General features: G+C 37.3%; 2 pseudogenes; one reads left to right on the plus strand and one right to left on the minus strand.

The window, feature by feature from the left end:
• The window catches only part of LOC139040364 (mitochondrial adenyl nucleotide antiporter SLC25A24-like), a 57101-nt pseudogene that overhangs the window by 16981 nt on the left and 27432 nt on the right, over window positions 1-12688 (minus strand).
• On the plus strand, window positions 1614-2354 carry LOC123277568 (small ribosomal subunit protein eS6-like; annotated as a pseudogene).

The raw sequence follows: 12688 nt of genomic DNA on the forward strand, positions 1-12688 counted from the left end.
TCCTTCTGGGTTGAACTGTATCTCCCCAAATTCATATGTCGAAGTTCTAACCCCCATTACCTCAGAATGTGCCCTTATTTGGAGATAGGGTCTTTACAGAGGCAATCGAGTTAAAGTAAGGTCATTAAAGTGGGCCCTAAAATCCAACACAGTGATGAATACCATTGTTTATGAATCTTTTTTCATATTTAGGATTAATTGTTTAGAAAGAACTTCCTAGAAGTTTAAGTAACTAAATGTTCATTTTTAAGGCTGTATATATATTAAGTTGTTTTCCAGACTTTTTCTACCCACAGGAGATGAGAATGTACATTTCACCTTGCTCTCCCATTATTATTCTATTCTAGACAGGTGGGTATTTTATTAACGTCATAATTTCACTTTCTTAAAATAACATTTTTTTGACTATAAAATAATACATTAGGAAAATATGAAGGAAGACATTAAAACGACCTGTGTTAGTTTGCTAGGGATGCTGTAACAAAGTATCACTTTGATGAGAGAAATTTATTTTCTCACAGTTTGGAGGCTAGAAGTCTGAGATCAAGGTGTGAGCGGGGTTGGTTCCTTCTGAGGGCTGTGAGGGAAAGTTCTGTTCAGGCCTCTCTCCTTGGCTGGTAAATGGCCATGTTCTCGCTAGGTCTCTTCACATTGTCTTCCCTCGGTGCAAGTCTGTGTGTCCAAATTTCCTCTTTTTACAAGGACACCAGTCCTTTACCCCCTATTTGCTCCATACTTCTTCACTCTCCCTAATCCACTGACCTATTTTCATCCACGTGGAGGACGGATCACCCCTACCTTGAGTCCCTAAAATACCCATATATATTTTTCTATCTGGCACATAGTAAGCACTCATACATGACAATTATTATTTTCAGTATCACCATCATCACACAGATATGTTGTTCATATCTCTGTAAGGTTCTGGAGTATAAGAAATATGCTTTTCATCCAACATCTAGCATAGGATGGGCACAGAACAAATACATTTTCTTTCCTTATTTTTCCTCTGGATCCCTTTCCCATCTTTGTCATCTCCCTATATGTCTCCATCCCTGGGTAGCTCTGTACTGTGTCCACATATTTTTCCCTTACACCTCATTATTTATTTTCTGACAGGCCCAGTCACCGAGGAAGCTGGATTTTCTATTTCTACCTGCAAAAGAGGATTTTTAGTTCCTGTTCTTTCCCAACAGCTAACTGAATTTAGTCACCTGACTGAATAAAACATAGGTTACACATGCACCCAAACATGCAGAAGGATGGTGGGCTGTCTTACTGTCTCATACCATTCAAAGTGTGTTCTCTACACTTACCTCACTGAATTAAAGGTCTTTACTTCCACTGGATGCACTGAGCAAGATATCACCATATATTTGTGTGAGAAATAATAGGCAGAGGGGAAGTGATATTTATTCCTTTTTGGTGTTCCCTGGCATTACGTGTATCCTTTGTGTGGGTAGACAGCACTTATATCACATTTTATTACTATTTGCTTAATTATCTATTTTCCCTGATAGACATTACAGTTATTATACAGTTAACTCACATAGTATAATAACAACTATTCAGCTTTCTTTTGTGGCACCTCGGAGGTGATCAGCTGCTTCAAGATGAAGCTGAACGTCTCCTTCCCAGCCACTGGCTGCCGGAAACTCATTGAAGTGGATGATGAGCACTTTTTTTTTGAGAAGTGTACGGAAGTTTCTGAGAAGCCCACAGAAGTTACTGCTGATGCTCTGGGTGAAGAATGGAAGGGTTACGTGGCCTAAATCACACGGAGGAACAACAAACAAAGCTTCCCCATGGCCGTGGCCACCTGCTACTGAGTAAGGGGCATTTCTGTTATAGACCAAGGAGAACTGGAGAAAGAAAGTGCAAGTCTGTTCAGGGTTGCATTGTGGATGCCAATCTGAGTGTTCTCAACTTGGTTATTGTAAACAACAAGGAGAAGAAAATTCCTGGAGTAATTCATACTCCTGTGCCTCATTGCCTGGGGCCCAAAGGAGCACGCAGAATCCGCAAACTTTTCAATCTCTCCAAAGAAGATGATGCCCACCAGCATGTTGTCAGAAAGCCCCTGAACAAAGAAGGTATGAAACCCAAGACCGAAGTCCCAAGATTCTGCATCCTGTTACTGCACGTAGCCTGTAACACAAACATCAGCATGTTGCTCTGAAGAAACAGCATACTAAGAAAATTAAGGAAGAGGCCGCAGAATATGCTAAAATTTTGGCCAAGAGAATGAAGAAAGTTGAAGAAAAACGCCAGGAATAGATGCCAAAAAATGGAGGCTGTCCTCTCTTAGAGCTCCCACCTCTAAATCTGAGTCAGTCAAAAACAAGATTTTCTAAGAGTAACAGACAAATAAGATCAGACATCAACCAATAAAAACTATTCATAATTCATTAACAAATGTCACCAATGTTATTAAAAACCAAAAGACAATAAAACACCCAGGTATGTAAATTTAATTACAAATTTAAATTCATTAGATTGTGGATTAATCATTTTTGTATCCTTCCAGAGAAAGTATTAAGCAAATATTAAATTATAATTATGATACTCCAATTAAGCCATACACTATTTTATAACAACTGCTGACAATCCATTACTCAGTAAAATAAAGGTAATTAGACATTACTTCTAATGAATATTAGTCAATAACACACTCAAAATAACTTACTTTTCAATTCTTAGAAATATTCTTAGTACCTAAATAGCAGAGTAGAACCATGCTATTATGTTGGTGTCAGGGAGCAGAGATAACCAATACATTAGACCAATGTATTTAGTGGTATCCTATCATTTCTTTAATAGATTTAGTTATATTTCTGAAAAAACTTCTAATAGAGTGGTTCTATTATTATTTCAAACAAAAATTAATTTAAATAGCATATAAGCATCTTTAAAAAGTTAAGAAATCTTTTAATATTAAAATAAGAAAATTTACATTTTCAGAAAAATGTAAAACTTTAATGAGAAGGAGTATGAAATGTGCCAAAGTATTTCTTTTGAAAATTATCAAGGATTCTTCAGGTTAATTTAATGCTTACGGGGTAGCTGAAGTGTGCACACTACCTGCATCATGACCTTCAAGCAGTCAAGAGGTGCCGTGTACATCCTTGAAACTGCGCCAGCTATTCCTCCTGCCACCAATGGCCTCCACCAATCTCCAGAACACTTCTCTTGTGCAGTAAATTCATCTGGAATAGCTATACTTTCCCCTATGTCAATTATCCGATAAAATGTAAAAAACAATAAATAAAAGTGTAAACACTTGATAAATTGAAAGGATAACTTTTTACAAAAGCCAAAAACCCAAAGATTTTTTTTCATTATCTCACCTCCTGTTAATGAAGATTAACAATTTTCTTACCAGTTGTGCTACACCAGGTGTTTCTTTTGTTGGTTTTTTTTTTTTTTTTTTGGTGAAGAAGACTGGCCCTGAGCTAATATCTGTACCAACCTTCCTCTATTTTGTATGTGGGACGCCACCTCAGCATGACTTAACGAGCGGTGCATAGGTCTGGACACAGGTTCCGGGCCTGCAAACCCTGGGCCACCAAAGTGGAGCACACAAACTTAACCACTATGCCACCAGGTCAGCCTCAGACCAAGTGATTTTTAAAAACTCATTCACACACAGAGTTAACGTAAAATCAATTCCCATTGTTTACTTATTAATTTAAAATTCTCAAACTATTTAGGGAATTCTCAAATTATTTAGATTAATCTCTTCCAAGAAAAATGTAAACACCCAGTGCAGAAACCACGTCTCAGTCACACACTACAGCACCTGCCATATAATAGATAATGAATAAATGCTTAATAAATTTTCCCTACTTTATTCCAAATTCTCTCAAGCTCCACTGTGCACTTACTTAGCCTAAGTCAGAATTCAAGACTAGCATTTTATACACTTTGATTCATTTCTTTCTCTGTTATTTACATTGATTCTTCCTTCAAAAGTCAATTTTCTTCTTAAAAATTTGCATTCTAACAAGTTTTGCATTTCACTTTATTTTCAGTAACTGTACATGCTTTTGCTAAGACTATCCACTTTTGCTAAATGTTGAGGTCTTGTGGCTCAGAGGCAAGAGTGCCAAACTGGACTCAGAGGCACTGGGTTCCATCATTTGTTCATCATAGTGGACAAGTCACTTCTCTGCTTCTTAGTTTTCCCACCCTTCATTTGTTCATTCATTGAATGCCCCCCTTTCCTAGCACCCTCCCACTTCAAGATTTTTGTACTTGATTTACCCTCTGCCTACAACATTTCTCCTTGGCTCTTTCCATGGCTTCCTTCATAATACTTAGCACAGTCTTAATTAGTTCATTTCTGTCCATTGCTTGCTTCCTCCTCTAGAAGGTAAGCCTGAAGAGAGCATAACCTGGTCTCCCTTGTGCACTGTTGTAAACCTAGCACCTTGGTCATTGGAGATAAAGGTGCGCAATAAATATTTGTTGAATGAATAAATTAACATGCCAGCCCCTCAGCTATGTATTAGTAATATAAGGTGCAGAAGTGAGTTTCTGCCCTCTAGGGGCTTACAGTGTAAGAAGAGAGATAGGAAAGGAAAGAAGCAATATAATACAGAGTAACAAGTACAATAACAAGGGTAGAAAGAAAGTGTCTTAAGAACACAGTACAGAGGCATTTAATGGAGTGTAGATTTGCAGCGGGGCGGGAGGGTGCGGAAATAAGTGGAACTGTCAGGGACTTGGAAGTAGCAAGTAAAGTGACTTACAAGTAGCAAAGCCTCAACATGAATCCAGGTATTCCGAGCTCAGAGGCTACCTTCTTGTCCCTCATACTCTATTATCTCCCTAGAGAAGGAGGGATTAACCAAGGGGATGTTCTAGGCAAAGAAAATAGTTTGAAGATGTTACATATTCTAAGAACTGCAAGACTGTATTCAGGGGTGGAAGGAGGGTAAAGGAAAGCTCAAGGTCTCAGAATAACATGGAGGTTTCCAGCTTGGACGACCAGGAAGGTGGTGGTAACATTCAATGAAATAGGAAAAGAAGGTTTGGGGGACAGATGATGTTGTGTTTGTGTCTGAGGTGTCCCAATTGATGCCCAATAGATATTTGCATATGCAGAAGGAAGGTATGGTCTAGAGACATAAGATTTTGAGCAATCAATTGGCCTATATTTGGTAATTCAACCTGGGAAAGTAAGTGGGATTGCTGAGAAAAAAATGAGTGAGAGACAAAGAAAGCTGAAGATAGAACATAGAAGAACACTAATATATAAGAGACAGACTGAGGAAGAAGATCCTCAGGGGAGACAGAACAGTAAAACAGAGAGTTGGCAAGATAACCAGGAGAATGCAGTATCAAGGAAGCCAGCTGAAGACAACATTTAAAAGGAGAGTGGTAAGATCTAGAAACTTAACAATAGGGAGCCTGGATTGGTGAATAAATTTCCATGAAGTGGGGAAAGCAAAGCCAGACTGTAGTTGGTTGAGAAGTGAATGGGAAGTGCAGCTGTGAAGAGAGAAGAAAAAGATAAGGTGTCTAGAGGGGACATCAGTACAATTATACTTTTTTTAATGGTACTGACTTAAATATATTAAATCTTGTTTTTAAGACAATATATTTAAATACAAGAAATAAAGGAATAATGGAGAGAATAAGGCCTCTGAGAAGCAGAGAAAAGGGATTCAAAGTTCGGGAGAGATTTCAGTTTTAAAAGTGGAAACATCTATTTGTTATGACAGGAAACGGAAAAGGAAATCTTAGGGGTAGGTACAAGTACATGCCTGAGAAATGGCAAAGCTAAACCAACCTTGGAAGCCATATGTTGAAGATTTCACAACTACCCAAGAGAGAAATAAACCTCTATTTCAGTTGAGCCACTGCATTTCGGGGTCTCTTTACTACAGTAGCTTAGCCTGCACCCTAAGACAGCAGAGATAGGTATTTTAGATTGGGCAAATGGGAAGGGCTCTTTGAGAAGGTGGACATTTCAGCAGAAAGCTGGTTGAAGTGAAGGAGAGAGACATGCAAATCTGGAAGAAAAGCATTCCATGCAGAGAGAAAAGGAAGTGTAAGGCTCTAAGGCTTCCATAAGCATGGCAGATTCGAGAAATGACAAATACATATCAACAAATGTGATGCACCACATTAACAGAATCAAGGATAAAAATCATATAATCATCTCAATAGATACAAAAAAAGCATTTGACACAATTCAACATCCTGAGCCAGCCCTGATGGCCTAGTGGTTAAAGTTCAGGGTGCTCTGCTTCGGCAGTCCAGGTTCGGTTTCCAGGCACAGAACGACACCACTCGTCTGTCAGTAGCCATGTTGTGGTGGCAGCTCACATAGGAAAACTAGAAAGACTTAAAACTAGAATACACAACTCTGTAGTGGGGCTTTGGGGAAGAGAAAAAGAGAGAGAGGAAGATTGGCAACAGATGTTAGCTCAGAGCAAATCTTTCCCAGAAAGAAAAAAGTTTCAACATTCTTTCATATTAAAAAATCTCCCCCAAAACTGAGTATAGAATGAATGTACCTCAACATGGTAAAGGCCATATATGACAAGCCTACAGCTAACATCACAGTCAGTAGTGAAAGTGTGAAAGCTTTTCCTTTAAGATCAGGACCAAGACAATGGTGACCACTCTCATCACTCCTCTTTAACATAGTACTGAAAGTCTTCACCACAGCAATCAGGCAAGAAAAAGAAATAAAAGCCATCTAAGTCAGAAAGGAAGAAGTAAAACTGTTTCTGTTGCTGATGACATGATCTTATACATAGACTAAAGACTCCACAAAAAAACTGTTAGAACTAATCAACAAAATCAGTAAAGTTGCAGGATACAAAATCAACATACAAAAACCAGTTGCATTTCTATACACTAACAACAAAATATCTGAAAAAGAAATATAGAAAATAATCACATTCACAATAGCATGAAAAACAAGAAAATATTTAGGAATAAAGTTAACCAAAAAGGTGAAAAATGTGTACACTGAAAACTATAAGACATTGATTAAAGAAATTGAAGAAGACACAAATAAATGGGAAGCTACGCCACGCTCATGGATTGGAGGAATTAATATTGTTAAAATGTTCACACTACCCAAAGCCATCCATAGATTCAATGCAATCCTTGTCAAAATTCCAATGGCGTTTTTCAGACATAGAAAAAACAACCCTAAAATGCACGTGGAACACAAGACCCCAAGTAGACAAAGCAATCCTGAGACAGAAGAACAATGCTGGAGGCATTGCACTCCCTAATTTCAAACTATGTTACAAAGCTATAGTAATCAAAACAGAACAGCACTGGCACAAAAATAGATACATAAACCAATGGACTAGAATCAAGAGCCCAGAAATAAACCCTCACATATATAATCAATTAATATTTGACAAGGGAGCCAGAAATACCCAATGGGGAAAGGATAGTCTCTTCAATAAATGGTGTTGGGAAAACTGGATAATCACATGCAGCAGAATGAAATTGGACCCCTATCTTACACCTTAATCTCACAAAAATTAACTCAAAATGGATTAAAGACTTAACCATAAGATCTGAAACTGTAAAACTCCTAGAAGAAAACATAGGGAAAAACTCCTTGATATTGGTCTTGGCAATGATTTTTCGGATATGACATCAAAAGCATAAGTAACAAAAGCAAAAATTAATAAGTGGGACTACATCAAACTAAAAAGTCTATGCACAGTGAAAGAAACAATTGGCGCTATGAAAAGGCAACCCACAGAATAGGAGAAAATATCTACAAATCATATAAATGATGAAGGGTTAACATCCAAAATACATAAGGAATTAGTACAACTCAATTAAAAAAAAAACACTCTGATGGGAAAATGGGCAAAAGAACTCAATAGACATTTCCCTAAAGAAGACATACAAATGGCCAAAATTTATATGAAAAGATGGTCCACATCACTAATCATTGGGGAAATGCAAATCAAAACCACCACGAGATACCAACTCACACTTCTTAGTAGGGTTTTTACCTAAAAAACAAGATGTGTTAGCAATGACGTGGAGAAAAGGGAACCCTTGTACACTGTGGGTGGGAATAAATTGGTAAAGCCACTATGGAAATCAGTATAAGGTTTCTCAAAATATTAAAAATAAAACGATCATATGATTAGCAATTCCACTTCTTGGTATATAGCCAAAGGAAATGAAATCAGGATCTCAAGGAAATATCTGCATCTCCATGTTCATTGCAGCATTATGCACATAGCCAAGAAATGGAAATAACCTAAGTGTCTATCTATGGATGAATGAATAAAGATGTGGTATATAAATACAATGGATTATTACTCAGCCGTGAGAAAGAAGGAAATCCTGCCATTTGTGACAGTACGGATGGACCTAAGGGCATCAGGTTAAGTGAAATAAGTCAGACAGAGAAAGACAAACACTGTGTGATTTCACTTATATATGGAATCTAAGAAAGCTAAATTCATAGAAACAGAGAGTAGAATGTTGGTTGCCAGGGGCTGGGTAGTGGGGGAAACAGAAGGATGTTGTTCAAACAGTACAAACTTCCAGTTATGAGATGAATGAGTTCTGGGGATCTAATGTGCAACGTGGTGACTCTAGTTAGCAATACGGGATTATATACTTGAAAGTCGCTAAGAGAGTAAATCTTAAATGTTCTCATCACAAAAAAGAAATGGTAATTATGTGAGATGATGGAGATGTTAACTAACCCTACTGTGGTAATCATTTCCCAATATACAAGTGTATCAAATATCATGTTGTACACCTTAACTTACACAATGTTATATGTCAGTTATATCTCGATAAATCTGGAAAAAAATAGACAAAAATATAAACAGACAATTCATGGAAAAGAACATGTGAATATCTAATATTTCTATGAAGAGATGTTTAAAATGCATTAGGAATCAAAGAAATGCACGTTAAAACAACAAGATACCACTTTATATACAACAGAATGGCAAATATTAGAAAATTGGATAATACCAAGCAACAATAATATGTAGAAAAACAGGAACCTTCATGAATTGCTGGTGGGAGGGTAAGCTGATATGCAAGCCATTCTGGGAAACAACATGGCTATAATTTATAAAATTAAGAATGGATACTCTAGGGGCCGGCCCTGTGGCTGAGTGGTTAAGTTTGCGCGGTCCGCTTCGGTGGCCCAGGGTTTCACCAGTTGGCATCCTGGGCGCAGACATGGCACCATTCATCAAGCCATACTGAAGCAGCGTCCCACATAGCACAACCAGAGCCACGCACAACTAGGATATACAACTATGTACCAGGGGGCTCTGGGGAGAAGAAGAAGAAGGAGAAACAAGATTTGGCAACAGATGTTAGCTCAGGTGCCAATCTTCAAAAAAAAAAAGAATGGATACTCTAGTAAAATTTACAAATGCACATTCGTCTTGACTCAGAAATCCATGTGAAATTCTTTAAGGTACATGAGAGAAGAGCATTTTTTGTGGGTGGAGAGTTGGAGAAAACCTAGATGTCTATTACTAGGGAAATGGATAAGGAAGATGTGTTAAATGTATACTATGTAGTAGTTAGAAGCAATAAACTATATGAATGCATAACAACAAGGACAAATCTTAAAACCATAATGTTGAGTGAGCAAAGCAAGAAATCAGACATGACCTTTAGCACAATACCATTTATATAAATTAAAGACACACACATGAAACAATACTATATGACTCCTAAGAATATATCCATGTTCAAGAACACAGATGGAACAGAATAGGTGCCTATCATAATAAGTGACATCTCTATTGAATATATATATTACCTGCTCTGCCTTTTTCTAAATACACTAAGGTACTAACTAATTTAATTATCAAAACTCTTACCATATCATCCTCAGTATATAATTGAGGAAATTGAGGTACAGAGGGCCTATATAGCTGGTGGGTGGAAGATGTGGGATTGAAACCTAGGCAGTCTGACTCCAAAGCCTACGTTCTTAGTCCTCCCCTAGATTGTCTATGAAGAGGAGACAAAAAGTCACGAGGGTGGATGCAAACAGTACGCCATGAATTGAATGATTCACTTAAGCCCCTGCATCCGAGATCTAAAAAAGAAAAAAAAGTTTTTAATTACAAAATCTCATTTGTTCCTCTAGTCAAGTGCTTACATAAAAAGAGTAGGTAGATTATATATTTGATCCTTTCTGATTCTAAAATTGGGAATCTTAATCTTTGATTTTACATTTCCTATGATAGAAGGCTGAATTGAGTACATCATATCTGTGGGGAAAAAAGTATATTATTTTTCCACTTTTCTAGAACAGTTAACTATATCAAAGTAATTTATTCTCAACACAAAGTAGGCCCTTTCAGCAGATGGGTATCTATTTTAAGTTCTAGGTTTTAGCAAACAAAGAAATCCGAGCTGTGTTTCTATCTATAATACTAACACTCCTTGCTAAATCAGTAGAACGTTATTAGGAGAGAATACTGTTACTTCAGCCACTGAGGCTGGAAGTATTATAGGGATTATGTGATCACAATAATGCCTATGACACTTACAGCAAAATAAAAACAGAGTAAAACACAAAGTAATCTTACAGTAGAATGCTTCCAGAAACGAGCAATTTCATTGATGGTTGTTGCAGGATGAAACAAAAAGTAGTACTTCCATTCATCCCAGTCTACTGTCATTGTTCCATCACTGTCAATGCTGAAATTTTTAAAAAAAATAGTGCTTATAACATTTATAACAAATTTAGCACCATTATAAAAATTAATTAAAAGCTTCTTACATATTAATTATAGAAGTTGCTCCTTTGGGCTTCATGAATATTGCTATTTTTCCATATTTTTAATAGACCTTATTTTTTAGAACAGGTTTAGATTCTTGGGAAAATTGAGAACAGAGTTCCCACATACCCCTGTATCCAGTTTCCCCTAATGATACATCTTACATTATTGTCGTATATTTGTTACAATTAGGAACCAATCTTGATATGTTATTATTAACTAAAGTTCCCACTTTATTCAGGGTTCCTTAGTTTGTTTGTTTTTTTGAGGAAGATTAGCCCTGAGCTAACTACTGCCAATCCTCCTCTTTTTGCTGAGGAAGACTGACCCTGAGCTAACATCCATGCCCATCTTCCTCTACTTTATACATGGGACGCCTACCACAGCATGGCTTTTGCCAAGCAGTGCCATGTCCGCACCCGGGATCCGAACCGGTGAACCCCAGGCTGCCAAGAAGCAGAACGTGTGAACTTAACCACTGCGCCACCAGGCCGGCCCCGGGTTCCTTAATTTTTAACTAACGTCCTTTTTGTTTTAGGATCCCATCTGAGACACCACATTCCATTTAGTCATCCTGTCTCCTTAGGTTCTCTTGGCTATGACAGTTTCTCAGACTTTCCTTGTTTTTACCAGCTTTGATAGTTTTGAAGAGAAGTGATCAGATATTTTGTAGAATGCCCCTCTAATGGAATTTACTCTGTATTGTTTTTCAATTATTTACTTGTATATATTTCTCTCAAACTTGCCTATAATCTATTAAGGAGAAGGACCATTTCTAAGTCACCTTTATATCTCCAGCACTGAGCACTCAATAAATGTTTGCTGAATGAATGAATAAATGAATAAAATTCACTGAAGGTCAACCTTATAGCTTTTGATTCTTCTAGTAGCATTTTTTCCTCTGACCCTCTTCTCCCTACTTAAGCTTTTAAGTCAATTTTAAAGTAATCTTTTACTTATGAATTTAAAAAGAAGACTCACTTTTACCATGCAAAATTCAGGATTTACACAACTTTTAAGCATCTCAAATCACAAAAAGCATTAGATGTAGTTTCTACAGTCTGAGTAAAAGGTGGAATTAAGTGAAATGCTTTTTTCAATAGCATTTTTCTGAATGGAAAGTCTAAAAAACAAATTCCATTCTTTCAACAAAAAGATTAGTACAATTTTCAGTTCCAGCCAAGCCGATATAATGGGTGTAGAACTTATCCTCCCACTATCAACAATTATGGAACTGGACACAATATATGAAGTAACTGCTTTCAGGCACTGGACTACAAACAGGACATGGTGATGATACTTGAGATAAGGAAAACCCATGAGTTTAGCTCCCCATTCACTCTGGTCCTGTCTGGGGCCACTTTCCAAACTGTAGCACAAAGAGTAGAAGCCTAAACAGAGAGCAAGTAGCTAGAATAAAAAGAGATTAGAGCTGAGGGCTGCTGACAGGGCAGGAATTTGCACAGCAAATTTTGGAGGATGCTCCAAAACTATACAGGTATCTCTTTGCAACTTTGGCCAAATACTAAGCTATGCATGACTCCATCAGTCTGACCAAAATAACTACTGGAGGGCTGTGAGCTTAATGGAAATTCTCTATGTGAGCAATGTTGGAGCTCAAGAAAGAGAGGAAGGAAGGAAGGGAGGGAGAGAGGAAAGAAGGAAGAGAGGGTTACATACAAGGAGGAAATGGAAAAAACAACCACTGACTTTTCACCAGAAACAATGCATACTAGCAAACATCATTAATGATAACTTTAAAGCACCAAAAGAGAAAAAGCTGTCAATCTAGAATTCTATATACAACAAAATCTCCTTAAAAAATTAAAGTGAAATAAAGATATTTTCAAGTGAATAAAATAACCACCACAGAATTCACTAGTGAGCAGTCAGCACCCCCTCATCCTGCTTTCACTTATGACGCT

This window comes from Equus asinus, chromosome 16, assembly GCF_041296235.1.
Source record: "Equus asinus isolate D_3611 breed Donkey chromosome 16, EquAss-T2T_v2, whole genome shotgun sequence".
In the NCBI taxonomy this organism is placed as follows: domain Eukaryota; kingdom Metazoa; phylum Chordata; class Mammalia; order Perissodactyla; family Equidae; genus Equus; species Equus asinus.